Genomic DNA, 18,748 nt, shown 5'->3' with positions numbered 1-18,748 from the left:
AGCTTCTGATCTCTGGCTTCTACCCAAAGAGTCTGAGCAGGCTCAGTTTCTCCTGCGCACTCCCACTGGGTTACCTAGGCTACTGAATTGTAGTGCCTCAGTTCCTTAGCTCTACCCTTTTGTTATGTATATCCAGAGTGGGGCCTGCTCTTTGCTCTTTGTCTCTTGCTCTCCTTTGCAAGGTTGGCAGAGAGAGAAATTCGCCTGTAGCAGTACCCCCCCAACCCTTTTTTTTTTCACTCTCTCCTGTAGTCAGTCTGGTGAACTTTCCCACCTCAAAGCCCTCTTCCCTCTAGATTCTGTTCACCGTTTCCCCGCCAATGTCTCGGGCTACTGAGCTCACCTCCCCTTCCAGCGCTGATGTGTGGACTCGGAGCCGTGGGCATACCTGCTCTCCCCGCTGGTCGTCTGTGTCACATCCACTTCCCTTCCAGCACTGGGGCGCAGACCCTGCGGCTCCTGCGGCTCCCGCGGCTCAGCTTCCGCCAATCCCTCACTTCTATTGTGATGCTCCTCAGCTTGTCCATCTTGCTTGCTCCAACACCACCACCAGCAATGTGTTAATCTACATGATTGGTGTCATCTTTGGTGGGGTCCCAGTCTCAGGGATCCTCTACTCTTATGCTCAGATTCTCTCCTCTATTCTGTACATCCCATCCAAAGATGGGAGGTATAAAGTCTTCTCTACCTGTGGTTCTCATCTGTCTGTAGTTTTCTTATTTTATGGGGCAGGCTTTGGGGTATATCTGAGTGCTGCTGTCTCATCATCCCCCAAGAAGGGTACAGTGGCCTCAGTGATGTACACCATGGTTACACCCATGCTGAATCCCTTCATCTACAGCCTGAGGAACAGGGACATGAAGAGGGCCCTCTGGAGGCTGTTCAGAGGAATCACCTGATCTCACTGCCTATGCAATTTCCATTAGCTCACAGGACTGAGGAAGGCAGCAAAATCAGACACACACAGGAAGAAACTCTGTGCCATACACACCTCTGCATTCTGTGCATTGTTTTTTTCTCTTAGTACAGCTCTCACTTGGATAGTATTCAGGACAACCTACTGTACAGCATTGATGTTCATCATTAGATAATTTTCACTCCTTATCCATGTCCCAAGTGTAATACCACAACATTCTTGGTACTTAATGTTCTTTAATAACTCTTAAAATTTTTTATTTATATTCACTTGTCTAGAGGGAGAGGGAAGAGAGGGAGAGAAAGGGAGAAAAGGAGAGAGGGAGAGTTGATCAGCTAGTTTGGGCCACAAATGCCTATAACAGCCAGGACTGAGTCAGCCTGAAGCCAACAGGCCAGAACTCAGTCTGAATCTCCCAAGTGGGTGGCAGGGATACAAGTACCTCAGCCATCACCTGCTGCCTCTTAAGATGCACATTATCAGGAAGCAGGATCAGAAGCAGAACTGGGACTCAACCCAGCACTCTATATGAACTCATGTGTCCCAGGCAGTAACAAATGCCGCACAAAACACTGGTCCCTCTTTAGTACATTCTTGAGCCAGTAGGGTGATGTTTTATTTTCCAGACCAAACAATGACATTTTGAGATGGACGAGGGTCACCCTAAATAGTTTGAATGAACAGTTATGAACTAGAACTTTACTAGGAAAACTGGGACCCATGAATCTCATGGAGAAGATGGGAAAGCACCCATCAGAGCACAGGGTTCTCCCCAGTATTCCTAGTAATGATGGTTCCATCTGAACTCTCTCCATTATGTCACAGAAGTGATTAAAATGTGTGCAATATATATATATATGCAATATTTAAATGTACAGCTTTTAAGTTATATCACTGCTTTTCCTAAAAAAAAATGAAGAGGGGACAGGCATTTGGTGCAGCAGTTAAGATGGAACTTGAGGAGCTGGCGCTGTGGCACAGCCAGTTAAATTGCATCTGCAGTGTCAGAATCCCATATGGGTGCCAGTTTAAGTCCCAGATTCTCCACCTCCAATCTAGCTCTCTGCTAATTTGCCTGGTTTGAAAGCAGTGGAAGATGTCCCAAGTCCTTGGGCCCCTGTACCCATGTGGCAGATCCAGAAGAGTCTCCTGGATCTTGACTTTGGCCTTGCCCAGCCCTGGCCATTTGGGGAGTAACCAGAAGATGGAAGATCTTTCTCTCCCTCAGTGGGTCTCTCCCTCTCTCAGTAACTCAACCTTTCAAATAAGCCATTTAAAAAAAATGCAATTTGGGACACCCGCATCCATTTCTGGAGGGCCTGGGTTTAAGTCCTGTTTATGCTTCTGATCCAGCTTCCTGCTGCACCCTGGGAGGCAGCAGTGATGATTCAAGTACTTGTGTCTCTGTTCCCCACATGAAAGACCCACAAGGAGATACAGGCTGCTGACTTCAGGCTGCTGAAGTCCTGGCTGTTGCAGACATTTAGGGAGTGATCCCGGTTATGGAAGACACTTCTCTCTGCTTTTCAAATATGAAGAATAAATTTAAAAGAAAATCCAAATTATATAAGTAATGAGCTAAGCATATAACTTAAAAATAAGAAAAATACATTATAATCAAAAATGGAGAAGAAATGAAGGACAAATATTAAGTACAAAGAAATGCAATGTATATTATTATGTGGCAATAAGTAAAAGTTTCACTTCCACAAAGGATCAATAAACCTATAAATCTCTGGCAAGACTTATTAAAAAGAAAATAAATAACATTTTGAAAGAAAGCTAGGATATAACTATAGAGTGGATATATAAAACATTAAGGAGAATATTATAAACATATTAGTAATATTACCTGCAAATACAATGGATCAACTCCTAGAAAACCAGTTAAATTATTCTTGCATTAAGTAGAAAGCATAATTAACCCTTCAATAGCTACATATAGGGGCTAGCATTTTGGCACAGTGGGGTAAGCCACAGCCTGAGACGTGAGATGCCAGCATCATATGTGAGCACCAGTTCAAGTACCGACTACTCAACCTCTGATCCAGCTCTCTGCTAATGCACCTGGGAAGGTAGCAGAGGATGGCCCAAGTAGTTGGGCCCCTTACACCCAACATGGGAGACCCACATGGAGTTCCTGGATCCTGGCTTTGGCTTTGCCCAGTGCTGGCCATTGTGACCAAATGGGGGAGTGCCCAGTCCTGGCCATTGTAGACATCTGGGCAGTGAATGAGCAGATGGAAGATCTCTCTCTTTCTGTCCTTCTTTATAACTCTTTCAAATAAATAAATCTTTTTTAAAAATTCACTCTCATTAAACTTCCTAAAGCTGCATTTATGAAATGTATGCAAATAACTAAAATCATATTTAAAAACTATATATGATGATTATTCCATTACATATGATAGATTTTACAATCCCAGAATAAGATCCAAAATCTCAGAGCATAGACCAGGAGGGTGCAGTTAACAAGATGAGGGAATGGGAGGCCCCAGGTGTCACTGCCTCCTGCAGGAAGTCTGACTAGCAACTATATGTAGACAATGGCACTTTGTGAATACCCCACAATTTGGGAACAAGACTGAGAGACCTGTGTGGATCACAGAACGTGATAAGGACCATGTCTCATTCTCACTGCAATGCCCTCCACCTCCCAAGTTGGCACAGAGACACAGAGAGGATCTCCCTGGGCCCAAACTTTCCACAACAGGAAAAGAGAACTGGAAGCAGACACTGAGCTTCCCTGGATGTTCACCAGGAAGTCCACTGCTGTCCAGCCTTATAAGGAATCCTGGAGATAACAGCAAGAGTGGACCACCTGGAGTCAGGCAGAAACAAAGGAAAAAGGTGGAGCTCACAGTGGCCAGTGCACAAACCTTAATGTGCTCATTCCCAATAGTAGTGGTGCCCACCTACAAACTCCAGCCAATGGCACAGCCCACTGAAAAAGCTGAGTGGTTACTCCTGGAAGTGTGGAGGGAAATTCAACTTGGCCGAGTGCCTATGAGGCCGGCCTTCATGTACAACCCCATATCCCACCCCAGACTCTATGCAAGCATGGAGATAATCCCCATGGAACATTTCTGCAGAACACAGTGGTTGGGTATGCCCAATCTGACAGGTCCAGTCACTCATGCCAATCTCAGAACCCACCCTAATGCCGTGTCTATGCAGGGAGATGCCCATCACTGGGCATTTCTGTAGAACTTAGGGACCTGATCCACCTTACTTAAGAGTGCAGTGAGAGGCCAGCATTGTGGCCCAGGTTAAACAGCTACCTATGATACCTGCTTCCCATATGAGTGCTTATTTGAGTCCTGGCTGCACCGGTTCCAATCCAGCTGCCCACAAATACTCCTGGGAAAACAGTGGAAGATGTCCCAAGTGCTTGGGGCCCTGCACCTGCATGGGAGACCTGGAAGAATCTCCTGGCTTCAGATCAGCTCAGCTCTGACCATTGTGGCTTTTTGGGGAGTGAACCAGTGGATGGAAGATATATCTCTCCCTGTATCATCTATATGTAGCTCTGTCTTTCAAATAAATAAAACTTAAAAAATTAAATAGAAAGCCTCAGTTACACACTCTCCTGGACAAAGAAGGGCACTATATAAGGATTAAGGGATCAATTCAATAGGAAGATGTGATTATTATAAATGTATATGCACCTAATTACAAGGTACTGGGCTATTTAAAAGATATGTTAAGGGATTTAAAGGGAGACTTAGACTCTAATACAATAGTATTGGGAGACTTCAATACTCCACTTTCAGCAATGGACAGATCAACCATACAGAAAATCAACAAGGAAACAGAAGATTTAATTGACACTATAGACCACATGGATCTAACAGATATCTATAGAACTTTTCATCCTATAGTTGCAGAATACACATTCTTCTCAGCAGTGCGTGGAACTTTCTCTAGGATTGACCACATACTAGGCCGTACAGCAAGTATCAGCAAATTTAAAAAAATGAAATTATACCATGCATCTTCTCAGACCACAATGGAATTAAGCTGGAAATCAGCAACACAGGAATCTCTAGAGCATATGCAAACATATGGAGACTGAACAACATGCTCCTGAATGAACAGTGGGTCATAGATGAAACCAAAAGAGAAATCAAAAACTTTCTGGAAGCAAATGAAGATAACAACACAACATATCAAAACTTATGGGATACAGCAAAAGCAGTGTTGAGAGGAAAGTTTATAGCAATCAGTGCCTACATCAAGAAATTGAAAAGGCACCAAATAAATGAGCTTTCAGTGCATCTCAAGGATCTAGAAAAACTACAGTGAACCAAATCCAAAGTAATTTTAATTATATCTTTTCTCCTACTAAAGAAGAAATCAACAAAACTGAATCCAAAAAACATTACAAAAAATCAGCAAAATGAAGAGCTGGTTTTTTTAAAAAAAAAAATTAACAAATTTTACACACCATTGGCTCAACTGACCAAAAAAAAAGAGAGAGAAGACCAAAATCAATAAAATTAGAGACAAAAAATGGAATGTAACAACAGATACTGCAGAAATAGAAAGTCATCAGAAATTACTACAAAGAGCTGTATGCCATACTCTACCCTTCACTGGAGTGTGAACTCCTAAAAGGAAATGCAACCTTATTTAAAAAAAAAAAAAGAGTTTTACGCCAACAAACGGAAATCTATCAGAAATGGATAGATTCCTGGACACATGCAACCTACCTAAATTGAACCAGGAAGACATAGAAAACCTAAACAGACCCATAACTGAGTCAGAAATTGAATCATTAATAAAAGCCCTCCCAACAAAGAAAAGCCCAGGACCAGATGGATTCACTGCTGAATTCTACCAGACATTTAAAGAAGAACTAACTCCAATTCTTCTCAAGCTACTAAAAACAACTGAAAGAGAGGGAATCCTTACAAATTCTTCCTATGAAGCCAGCATCACATTAATTCCTAAATCTGAAAAAGATGCCGCATTGAAAGAGAATTATAGACGAATTTCCCTGATGAACATAGATGCAAAAATCCTCAATAAAATTCTCGCCAATAGAATCCAACAACACATTAGAAAGATCATCCACCCAGACCAAGTGAGAGTTATTCCAAGTATGCAGGGATGGTTTAATGTGTGCAAATCAATCAATGTAATACACCACGTTAACAAACTGCAGAAGAAAAACCATATGATTATCTTAATAGATGCAGAGAAAATATTTGATAAAATACAACACCCTTTCATGATGAAAACCCTAAGCAAATTGGGTATAGAAGGAACATTCCTCAACACAATCAGGGCAATTTATGACAAACCCATGGCCAGCATCATACTAAATGAAGAAAAGTTGGAAGCATTTCCACTGAGATCTGGTACCAGACAGGGATGCCCACTCTCACCATTGCTATTTAATATAATACTGGAGGGGCCAGCAGGTTAAAGGCCTGGCCTGCATTTGGGGGGTGAACCAACAGAAGGAAGATCTTTCTCTCTCTTTCTCTAACTCTGCCTGTAAAAAAAAAAAAGCCCTGGACTTGAGTGCTGGCATTCCTTGTGGGCACCTTTGTATACACAGACAATGCCATGACTGATAAAGAACTTCTAAGAACAATCCCATTCACAATAGCTACAAAAACAATCCAATACCTTGGAATAAACTTAACCAAGGATGTCAGAGATCTCCATGATCAGAACTACAAAACTTTAAAGAAAGAAATAGAAGATGCAAAAAAAAAAAAAAAATACAGAAAAAGCTTCCATGTTCCTGTATTGGAAGAATCAATATCATCAAAATGTCCATTCTCCCAAAAGCAATTTACAGATTCAATGCAATACAAATCAAATACCAAAGACATTCTTCTCAGATCTGGAAAAAAATGTTGAAATTCATGTAGAAGCACAGGAGACCTTGAATAGCTAAAACAATCTTATACAACAACAACACAGCTGGAGGCATCACAATACCAGATTTCAAGACATGCTATAGGGCAATTACAATCAAAACCGCAGGGTACTGGTACAGAAACAGATGGATAGACCAATGGAACAGAATAGAAACACCAGAAATCAATCCAAACATCTACAGCCAACTTATATTTGATCAAGGAACTAAAACCAATTCCTGGAGCAAGGACAGTCTATCAACAAATGGTGCTGGGAAAACTGGATTTCCACATGCAGAAGCATGAAGCAAGACCCCTACCTTACGCCTTACACAAAAATCCACTCAACATGGATTAAAGATCTAAATCTATGACCTACACCATCAAATTATTAGAGCACATTGGAGAAACCCTGCAAGATACGGGGACAGACAAATACTTCTTGGAAAAGACCTCAGAGGCACAGGCAGCCAAAGCCAAAATCAACTGAGATTACATCAAATTGAGAAGTTTCTGTACTGCAAAAGAAACAGTCAGGAAAGTGAAGAGGCAACCAACAGAATGAGAGAAAATATTTGCAAATTATGCAACAGATAAAGGATTAATAACCAGAATCTACAAAGCAGTCAAGAAATTCAACAACACCCAAACAACCAACCCACTTAAGAGATGGGCCAAGGACCTAAATAGACAATTTTCAAAAGAGGAAATCCAAATGGCCAACAGGCACATGAGAAAATGTTCAGGATCACTAGCCATCAGGCAAATGCAAATCAAAACCACAATGAGGTTTTACCTCACCCCGGTTAGAATGGCTTACATACAGAAATCAACTAACAACAGATGCCGGCGAGGATGTAGGGGAAAAGGCACACTAATTCACTGTTGGTCTGAATGCAAACTGGTAAAGCCATTATAGAAGACAGTTTGGAGATACCTCAGAAATCTGAATATGGACCTACCATATGACCCAGCCATCCCACTCCTCAGAATTTATCCAAGGGAAATTAAATAGAAGAGCTATCTGCACCTCAGTGTTTATTGTAGCTCAGCTCACAATAGCTAAGACATGGAATCAATCTAAATGACCACCAGTGGAAGATTGGATAAAGAAATTGTGGGATATGTACTCTATGGAATACTAGAACAGCAGTAAAAAAAAAAAATCTGGTCATTTGCCACAAAATAGAAGAATCTGGAAAACATCATGCTGAGTGAACTAAGCCAGTCCCAAAGGGACAAATATATATTCTCCCTGATCTGTGACAACTGCACACCTAAAAGGAAAGCTGTTGAAGTGAAAGTGACACTATGAGAAGAAATGAATTGATGAGCTCTTGTCCTATCAAGGAACAGCTTACTATTTTATTCTTTTTAGTATTTTCTTTTTCTACTTAATACCATTGGTTGAACTTTTTACTTTACACAGAATTACGCTTAGGTGTTTAAATCCAATTGAAAATTTATCCCTGTTAAATATAACAGTGGGAATAAGAGAGGGAAGAGATGTACTGTTTGGCACATACTCCTGCAGACTTACCTGTTAGAGATCCACTCTCAAAGGAATGAAACTATGTAACCATGCTACTACAACTATAGGACCTGGGAGGGCGGTGTTACTATGACTATGGAGCCTGGGAGATCAGCACATGGGCGGGGTTGACCTTTAAAAAACTGTATATAAGTAGACCCTCAGACACTGTAAAGCAGAGGTTGCTTAGCCTCTCTCCCTGGTCCCTAGCACTTTGTGCTGGTGAGGAATGCTCCTGGTCCATAGCGCTTTTGGCCGGCAGGAGTTGGCTTGAGCGATCTCTTCCCCCTAGTTGCCCAGAATACCAATAAAGTGTGTTTAGCTTGACTTTCCTCAGTCTCCTAGACTCTTCCTTCATGGCAACCTGGCCAGTTCCCAGAGGGGGAGATCCTGACAGCATCCCTAAGGATAAAGCTAAAAACTTGCCATGGGACTCCAAATCCCATTAAGTTGGCAGGTACCAATGACATCTTACTAGTTAAAGTAATAAGTTCATAACTGATCACAGATATAGGCTTAAGGTAAAAGGGATCCCATAAATAAGACCAGTGTCTGCTAATAATAATTGATAAAATTAAAAGGAGATAATGATCCAACATGGGAAGTGAGATACACAGCAGACTCAAAGAGTGACAAATACCCTAAACAGCACTCTGGCATCATAATCAGCCCTTAAGGCATTCAGATTTGGCTAAGAACCCCATGAGTCTATTTCAAGCATGGAAAGCCAAGACATTGTGGCAAAAAAATGACCTTCATGAAAGATCTCTGTGAGATCCTGGTGAAAGGAGGGGCCATCAAATAAGGAGGCTTTCTCTGAAGGGAGGAGAGAACTTCCACTTTGATTCTGGCCTTGTCTAAATAAGGTTGGAGTTTGTGAACTCAAGAGGCTTCCATAGCCTTGGCAGCTCATGACAAGAGCCTCAGGTGATTACTGACATCATGAATAAGAGAGTCAATTGTTATATCAACAGAAGGAATCACTCTACACTTGCTCCCCATGTAGGATCACTGTCCTTAATGTGTTGCATTATGAGAATTAACGGTAAAACTAATCTTCCATCAGTACTTTATACTTTGTGTGTCTGTGTGGGTGCAAACTGTTGAAATCTTTACTTAGTATAGAAGATCTTCTGTATATAAACATAATTAAAATTAATCTTAATGAAGAATGGGATGGGAGAGGGAGTAGGAAATGGGATGGTTTGTGGGTGTGAGGGTGGTTATGGGGGGGAAGAACCTCTATAATCCAAAAATTGTACTTTCAAAATTTATCTTTATTAAATAAAAGTTTTCTATAAAAAATAGACTTCTAGACAAGGAAAAAATGTGATTAGATGACAAAAAATTATCTGTACACTTATGTACACTTATTTCTATATATGTATACTGTATTTTAATTAAATGCTTTTTAAAAAGGAAATAACTCAGGAAAAATTTTAAAATGTTGACTCATGATATTCCCATAGTGCTAAAACCTCTTTCTTCTACTTTGACTACAAAAGAAAAATGAAACTTTAATGATGATAATGTAAATTGTGGCACAAAAAGCTTTTCTCAAGACTTTATTTCAGCAAACAGAATTCACAACTTAGAAGTTGGAGACTCCATTGAAGGAACAATGGACAGGCTTCTACCCAGTGAAGGCCGAGAGTTATACAGAGAAAACATTGTACTGGTCACAAAGTGATCTTGTTTGGTCCATCCCATGGGAAAATGCTTAGTTCTACGCTGGTTGGCTACTGCTGACTGGTTGAACTCTGATTTTCTCTAATACAAGCACTTACAAGAAATTACCCAAGCTTTGTTCTTATTTGCAATTTAACTGAATTAAGGTTTTTTCCAGGCCTAATGGCTCTGTCTGCTCGAGGATTATTTAGTTCTCATCTCCACTGTAAGTTAACGCTGATGAAAAACTCTGGGTTCACCACTTTATTCTAATGAGCAAACCTCAGCAAATCTGATAGTGGAAGAATATGCATTCACGTCACCTGAGGAGAAGCACGAGGAACCACCACCACCACCACAACAAGGCACCATTTAGTTCTATAGAATTTTTTTCCATTTACCAAAATCACAGAGGATGAAGGACAGAACACATTAACCCTTAGGATGCCATCAAACCGCAGTGCACTTTCTGCAAGACAAGCACTGGACTCTGATGTTTGCTTTCCGGTTTGAACATTTTCAAATCAACAGAGTAAGCAAAATCTAAGCAAAAGGTTCCTCCTAGTTATAGCCAATCCGAGTACAAACTCACACCAAATAAGGCCTCCGATCTCCTTCTCCCAGGAGCCGCTCCCACTGTCCAGCTCTGAGTATCTTTAGGCCCTGCAGGCGGCGAGGCAGGGCCGATGCGCGCAGAGCTCTTGCCTACCTGTGAATTCCGCATTTTCCGCACTCCCACCTGCACTTAGCGGTACCAGATGCACCTGCGCCCTCCCCGAGCAGGCGACCCATCTTTCCCCCGACTATCATGTGCCGAACCTGGGCCACTCGCACCCCAAACAGGGACAAACTCAGCCAGCGCTCACCCAACCTGGCGGGACTCCCACGGCGACCCCAGCGGGACAGCATCCCGGGACTCCCACGGCGACCCCAGCGGGACAGCGTGGCCAGGACCGCACACGAGGGGAGCTCTCCGTCCTGAGGAAGACGCAGGTTCACGAGGCTGCGGGAGCCCAGCAGACGGCAGAGGCCCCGCCGAGCACCCTGCCCGCCCGCCCTCGTCTCGGGGCGCCCAGGTGCGGGTCCCGGGAGAACCCAGAAACCGGGCGGCGGCGCCACATCCCCAGCCTGAGGCGGCGCCGCGGCCGCCCTCGGACACCGCCCCTCCTCCAGAGCGCGACGCACGCCTGCGCAGGCCGGAAGACCCGGCGCACGCGGACTCCGGCCGACACTTCCGCTTCCGGCTGCAGGCGGGCAAGAGTGCGAGGCTGGAAGCCAGGGGAGACGGAAGCCGGCGGGGAAATGGCCGGCGTCAGGGAGCACACGGAGAATGGGGGAGACGCCCAGGGAAGGCCCCACAGGGCGCTGCCTCTGCCTCATGGAAATGGCGCCTGTATTTTGCCCACCCTGTGGGTGGGGAACAGACGCGTAGCTGACATTGTAGCGGCCAGATTACGAGAGCGAAGTAAGAAGGGGGCTCTGACCACAGGGCTGCTTGACGTCCTCCGCGCTCCTGCAGGGGCTGGGATGACCATCGACCCAGGAGCAGAAGGGCACGAAATCACTGTTCTCCGGGGCTGTGTGTACTGAACTTTGACATCCAAACAAGGCCCCTTCCATCTCGGGTCTCCCTCCTGACCTGGCTGGGCTGGTCTCTGGGTGTATAGCAGCATGTGCTCGTCTCAGGAGTGAGCCCTGGATGTGGACGTGTGCTGGGCGGCACCGTGGAGCTGCAAAGGACTCGGTAGGTCAGCTACGGCTCCTGCAGACGCTGGTTCCTCTTTTGGCCGCGATCTGCTGCTGCCCCCGATGCTGGCATCGCATCCGGGATGAGCCGGTTCAGGTCCCGGCTGCCCTGCCTCTGCGCTGGCTTCCTGAAAATGCGCCTGAAAAGGCAGCGGGTGATGGCCCAGGTACCTCAGTCCCTGCCCCCGATGTGGGAAACTAGGAAAGACTTCCTGGCTCCTGGCTTTAGCCTGGCCCAGTCCTGGATATTGTGGGAGACCTGAAGGAAGCAGCTCCTGACTCCTGGCTTTGGATTGGCACAGCTCCAGCCACTGCGACCATTTGGGGAATGAACCAGCGCATGGAAGTCTTCTCTCTCTGCCTCTCTCTGTAACTCTGCCTTTCAAGTGGATAAATAAATCTTTAAAAAAAAAAGTCAAATTGGGGGCTGGCTCTGTAGCGTACGTTAAGTCTGTTGGCGCGTTAGTGCCAACAGTGCTGCAGTGCCGGCATCCCATATATGCGCCGGTTCAAGACCCGGCTGCTCCACTTCCAATCCAGCTCTCTGCTATGGCCTGGGAAAGCTTTGGAACATGCCCAAGAGCTTGGGCCCTGTACCCTTATGGGATACCTGGAAGAAGCTCCTGGCTTCGGATGGTGCAGCTCCTGCCATTGTGTCAACTGTGCAGTGAACCAGTGGAACCTTTCTCTCTCTCTCTCTGCCTCTCCTCTCTCTCTGCAACCCTGACTTCCAAATAAATAAATAAATCTTAGAAAAAAAAAAAGGTTAAATCTGAGTCTGCAGTGCCAGCATCCCATATCTGCTTCAGATCCAGCTCTCTGTTAATGGCCTGGGAAAGCAGTGGAAGATGGCCCAAGTTCTTAGTTCCCTGCACCCAGGTGGGAGACCCAGAAGAAACTCCTGACATTGGCCTGGCCCAGTCCTGGCTGTTGTGGGCGTCTGGAGAATGAACTAGCAGATGGAAAAATCTTTATCTTTCTGTGTAGGCCTTTCAAATAAAATCAAAATTCAAAAAATTGCTTAGGAAAGCTGAGAGGAATGTTAAGTCCATCGTGGCCAGTAGACAAAAGAACAATATACTATGAGTTAACCTGGGCTGTGGGAGCCCAAGGGGACTTTGTGTAGTCTAGAGAAAGTACCCAAAGGTTCCTTGGGAGGGACGGATGGCATCATCTTGGCCCGTTGGTGGATCAGCAGTAGGCACTGCCAGGCCAGAGCACACACCATTAAATAGTAAATTGTTTCAGGGGCTGGCACTGTGGTGCAGCGGGTTAATGCTGTGGCCTGAAGTGCCAGCATCCCATATGGGTGCTGGTTTCAGACCCGGCTGCTCCACTTCCAATCCAGCTCTCTGCTGTGGCCTGGGAAAGCAGTTGAAAATGGCCCAAGTCCTTGGGCCCCTGCACCCACGTCGGAGACTGGGAAAAGCTGCTGGCTACTGTCTTTGGATCAGTGCAGCTCTGGCCATTGTGGCCAATTGGGGAGTGAACCAGCGGATGGAGGACCTCTGCCTCTCCTCTCTCTGTAACTTTTTCAAATATATAAATACAATCATTTTTTAAAAAAGAAAATATTGGACTCAAATATTTTTAAAAAATGGTAAATAGTTTCAACAAGACTGACAACTCAAAGCCACAAGCTGCAGCTGTGTTCAGCTCATCTTTGCCTTCCTCACCAGAGTCTACTAAGATGTTTACCTTGACCTATACCAGAGGCCACCCCCAGGGCATAGGAACAGTCTTGGGGACAAGACAGCATTGTAAGCCTTCCCTATAGCCAATAATTGGAAATGTAAATATGCTTCAACTTTAGGACACTTATTTATAATAATTCATCCCATAAATATATCTAGCCAAGTTCAATAGAAACCAAGATGTTTGATAATTTTGAAGGTCATGCAAATTGCAGTGTGTAAATTGGTGTGTGTGGGTGTGAAGGATGCAGATTATCTACAAAATAAGATAATGTTTGATTTTTTCCAATGAGATAACATTCAGTGGAACATGGAAATGTTAAGAAATGACGACTGAAGAACATGCAAAGGATTGTTGCCAAGAACCATTCAAATAAATACATAAGGTGAGAACTATGAAGGAGACATAAAAGCCATGAAGGGAAAGACAAATGTTTGAGTATCACGGTTTGTAGAGGAGCTTTTGGAAGTGGAAGGCCCTCAGGTCTCTGAGGACACAACCTTGGGTGGGTCCTTCATCATCCAATTCAGCAAACCATCTACTGTCATTGTTCTCAAGTTTTAGCTACATGTAAGATTCACCTGGAGGGCTTATTAACTACAAATGGCCAGGCCTGACCCCTAGAGTTTGATTTAATAGATCTGGGATAGAGGCCAAGAAGTTGCATCTCTAACAAGCTCCCAGGAGATAGTGATTCTGCTAATCTGGAGATCCACTGCTCTTGTTTGTACCCAATTTCTGGAGTCTAATCAATATTTCCCTCAATTGTGCCCTACTCTGCTCCACCCACAGCCCTTTTGGAAGCTGCACTTTTTCTGATGTCATCATGGTAATACCTGGTTGTCATGGTTCTTTCCCTTACAGTGAGTTTTCCCTCAGAAAGCACAGGGAATACTCCAGGTGAGGAATTCTTAACCTGTATCTTTAGGAGGCTCAAGGTGATTTCTTTTGGGGATATTGGGAACTTACTTAATTCAGACCTTAGGGACTGCATGCTCAGAGCACCTCATTAAATAATCTGTTGATCACCATTCTATGCTTTAAACAATGACATTCCCTGAGGGTAGAAAGGAAAACTTTGTGCCACCTCTGTCTCCCTGAAGATTGATTGCTGTGGTGAAAGGCAAATTTGTTTCCTCCAATTATTCTTTCCTTACTTGGAATGCTCCAGCATTTGCAGTCCACTGGAGCTTTTAAATGTTTCTATATCTGTGTTCAAAAAGGTCTCACATGTGCTGCCCATTGAGGGTAATTACCTTCCCTCGGTTTCTTCCTGAGAGATGTGTTAATACTACAATGACTCTCAATACGCGCTGGCCCTCAGAATCCCATTGCAACAAAAGTGAAATCAATAAGAAAGTACCTTGCTACTGGAAAATCAAGTAGTTTGAAGAATTGAAACGTCCCCTTATAATTTGGGTGTTCCATCAAAAGTCTCTACAGACCTTGGGGGCAGATATTGTGGTAGAAGTAGAAAGACTCCATATGTGAGTTGGGTTGATGAGAGAGTGAGAAATGTGGCAAAGATCAAGCACAGAGGAAATCTCCAAAAATTTGGAGCCATATTCAAGGGAAGTTTCTGGCCATGACTGAGTTTCCTTTTCACTGAAGGATATGGAAATGCTTTTAATTTCATTGGAAAGTCTTATTATTATATTTTATTATTAATTAAAATTATTAATTATGTAATTAATGTTATGGTAGTTTACTATGTGGAGTTTTACTGTGTGCAGACAATAAAACACAGAGGATAAAGAAGGGATAAGTGATGGTGTGTAAGTTCCTTGAAAAGTCAAGAAGTGAAGGGACCCAAAGCTCAGGAGAAGGGTTTTAGGAGATAATCACTAATAAAATAATTATACCCATCCAACACAACATTAGCCCCCAGTGAAACTGGATAGCCATTTGTATAGAGGGCAATGAAAGCACTGGGCACTTTTACTGAGGAACATGTCTATGAGGGTCGTACAAATGAAAATGGAAGCACCATGGGTACAGTTTAGCCAACCATCATTTCTCTTTTTCTACGAACAATTAATTGGATTTTACTGTCATCAGTGCAGACCGATGAAGACCAAATCAATACATTTGACAACTCACATAATTCTGTAAGCTCCTTTACTTAAACTTTCCAAGATGAGCTGACATTTTGTCTTCCCTAAAATATTGCCTTTCATATTACTCCCATATGTTTGGAAGCTAATAGCATTATCTCTGGAACCTATGGAATTGTTTTACTCCAGCAGCTCTCCACTAGCTGACTTTTGCTCCCTACAAGACAACTGGCAATGTCTGGAGACACTTTGTGCCAGGTCAGTGCAGGTGTCTAGTGAGTAGAGCCCAGGCATGCTGCTAACATCTTTCAACATTCAGGACAACTCCAAAGAAAAATAATTATCTAGCCCAGATTGTCAATATTGTTGGAGATCTTGGTTTAGAGGATTACTGAGGAAAATGCTAAATTATTTTTAAAAATCACAGCTATTTGCTATTGTTTTATATCAATATTGAGAGGCAGGCAAACATGCTTTGTTGGAACAACTGTGTTTCATACTGGACTGCCTGGGTTTAAGTCCTGACTCCTACTTCCCATTAATGTAGACCCTGGGAGTCAAAAAGTGATGGCCCAGGTAACTGAGTCCTGCTATTCATGTGGGAGACCTGAATTGTCTTCACAGATCCTGGCTTTGACCTGGCCTAGCCCTGGCTATTGCAAGCATTTGAGTCAACCAATGGATAAAAGATATTCTTTCTTTCTCTCTCTCTCTCTCAAATACATAAAATTTTAAAAAACAAACACCAGAGCAGATGTTTGACTTAACAGTTAAGATTCCAGTTGGGGCACTACATCCCACATCAGAGCCTGGGTTTAATACCATCTCTATCTTCTGACTCTAGTTTCCTGCTAATGCTGACTCTGGGAAGCAGCAGGTGCTAACTCAAGTATTTGGGTCCATGCAATGCCCAAATTGGGTTCCCAGCTCTTAAATTTGTCCTGTCCAGCCCTTACTGTTGCAGGCATTTAGGGAGTGAACCAATGGCTGGAAGCTTTCTGTCTATATCCCTGACTTTCAAATAAATAAATATTTAAAATAGCATAAACCACAATTTCTTCATTATTTTATGCAATGTCAAATTTTAAAGTAGAAATAACATAAAACTTGCCATTTCAAACCCTTTAAAGTATGAATTTCTGTTTACTTGGGATTAAGTGTATCCACAATGTTGTGCAATCATCACCACCATCTATTTCCCCAACTTTTTCATCTACCCAAACTGAAACTCTGTCTCTACTAGACTCCATTATCAATTACTCACTTCCACCATCCCCTGGCAACCACCATTTTACTTTGTTTTTGTATATTTGACTACTTTAGGTACCTCATAAAAGTTGAATCATGCAGTATTTGTCTTTTGGGGAGTTGGTACATTTCACATAGCATAAGGTCCTCAAGTTTTATCCATATCGTAGCATGTATCAGAAATACCTTCCTTTTTAAGACAGATTCGTATTTCATTGCATGTGTACAACACATTTATCTACTCATCTTTCAATGGACTCTTGAGTTGCTTCCAGCTCTGGGCTATTGTTTATAATACTGTGAACAAGGGTATACAAATATTTATTTGGGCTAGGCCAAAACCAGAGGCTGGGAATTCAGTCCACATTTCTCATGTTGGCACCAAGGACTCAACTACTTGAGCTGTCACTTGCTACTTCACAGGTTGCTTGTTAGAAAGAAGCTGGGAGAGCAGAATAGGGTCTGAAACCCAGGCCCTCTTGTATGAGATGTGGGCATCCCAAGTGGTATCTTAATCACTATGCTGAACATTCACCCCCAAAATATAGAGTTTTTCCTAGAATTACTTAAGGTGAGTTGCTCCTTTTCCTTTTTTTCAACAGAATATACTATACACTGATATTATTATGCTTATCACACTGTATTACAGTCATCTTGCTTTTCTTGTATACCACAACCAATTTGTACGTAGACTAAAGTAAATACCCTGCTCTTCTTCCCTGGTCTCTTGTCAGGAGGGGGCTTGCTGTAGCCCCGTGCCTCCAGGGTTCATGGCCTTCGGGCCATGTATTCTAGGCTTCCTGGCCCAGATGCTCTTCCATGTGGCTGGTTCCTGGTGCTCGTGGCCGGCGTTGTGGCATTAGTGGGTAAAGCCACTGCCTGCAGTTTCAGCATCCCACATAGGCCCCAGTTCGAGTTCCAGCTGCTCCACTTCCCACACAGCTCTCTGCTATGGCCTGGGAAAGTAGTAGAAGATGGCCCAAGTCCTTGGGCTCCTGCACCTGCATAGGAGACCTGGAGGAAGCTCCTGGCCCCTGACTTCGGATTGGTGCAACTCTGTCATTGTGGCCATCTGGGGAGTGAAGCAGCGGATGCAAGATCTCTCCTCTCTCTCTCTGCCTCTCTGTAAATCTTCCTTTCAAATAATAAATAAATAAACCTTAAAAAATTTGTTAAAAAAATACAGTAAATATACATTGGATTAATCTTAATGGAATCAAGGTGAATTGAAATTACACCAAGTAAATTCACTAACAAACTATAATTTCCTTAGCCTCACTAACAAATTGACTTTGAAGTAATTTGAAGTCTACCTGCCTCTAATAATTTGTCCTTCTCCCACCCCCACAGGTCCCTCCCTCACTCCTTTTGTGATACTGTCTTGATAAATCTTGCAGTCTTTATTACCTCTGTTGGTTTGGGGTTTTCACAGATGCAGATGCCTAGCCAAAGATTCATGTGCAAATGCTTTACTGGAAGGAGTGAAGAACCCAGTTGGAAGAGAAGTGAGTGCAGGGAAGATAATACCTCCAATAAAGCCTGCATTTAGGCAGCTACCACAGTGAATGAACAATTTTCAATCATATATTCTGAAAATTGTATCTATGAACCACTGGAATCTGTTCTCTCTATATTAATATCACATTAACATGAGAGATGATGAGAACTGTGTTGTAATTATTATGCATTTTCTGGGAAAAAAATAAGACAAAACGAAAATGGCTTTAAATCTTAAGTTAGAATTCTTAAGAATGACTTAAGAAAACTTGAAAACAGATAGAACTTTAATAATAAATAGAGGACTCTCTGCTCTTCCTTATTTGACAGACAGCTGCACCTTCTGGTGCAGGGATAGTGTGTCCCTGAGACATGATGGTGAAGACTGTAATGCATAGATTAAGCTGTATTGGGTGATTGGTTATCCGGGCTGCCTTCAACTCTGGCAAACTGGGTGTTATTGCCATCAGTGATACCTTCATTGGCTTCAACTACGTGGTCTACATGTTCCAGGATGTTT

The 18,748-nt window shown here is 43.2% G+C and overlaps 1 protein-coding gene across 4 annotated transcripts in view; it reads right to left on the bottom strand.

Moving 5' to 3' along the window:
• LOC100350705 (olfactory receptor 7D4) overlaps positions 1-18,748 on the bottom strand; it is an 82,993-nt gene that overhangs the window by 26,571 nt on the left and 37,674 nt on the right. Inside the window, exon 1 of one of the 4 annotated variants that reach the window (XR_016223313.1) lies at positions 10,855-12,271. The exons of the other annotated variants lie outside the window; for them this stretch is intronic. The gene's annotated coding sequence lies outside the window, so the exon portion shown is untranslated. Of the gene's footprint in view, positions 1-10,854; positions 12,272-18,748 lie in introns of those variants that run through there. 4 annotated transcript variants of the gene reach the window in all.

This window comes from Oryctolagus cuniculus, chromosome 16, assembly GCF_051225735.1.
Source record: "Oryctolagus cuniculus isolate XC-2025 breed Fujian yellow rabbit chromosome 16, ASM5122573v1, whole genome shotgun sequence".
Classification (NCBI taxonomy): Eukaryota; Metazoa; Chordata; class Mammalia; order Lagomorpha; family Leporidae; genus Oryctolagus; species Oryctolagus cuniculus.
Note: the sequence above shows the minus strand (reverse complement) of the source record. Positions and strands in the feature narration are given on the sequence as shown.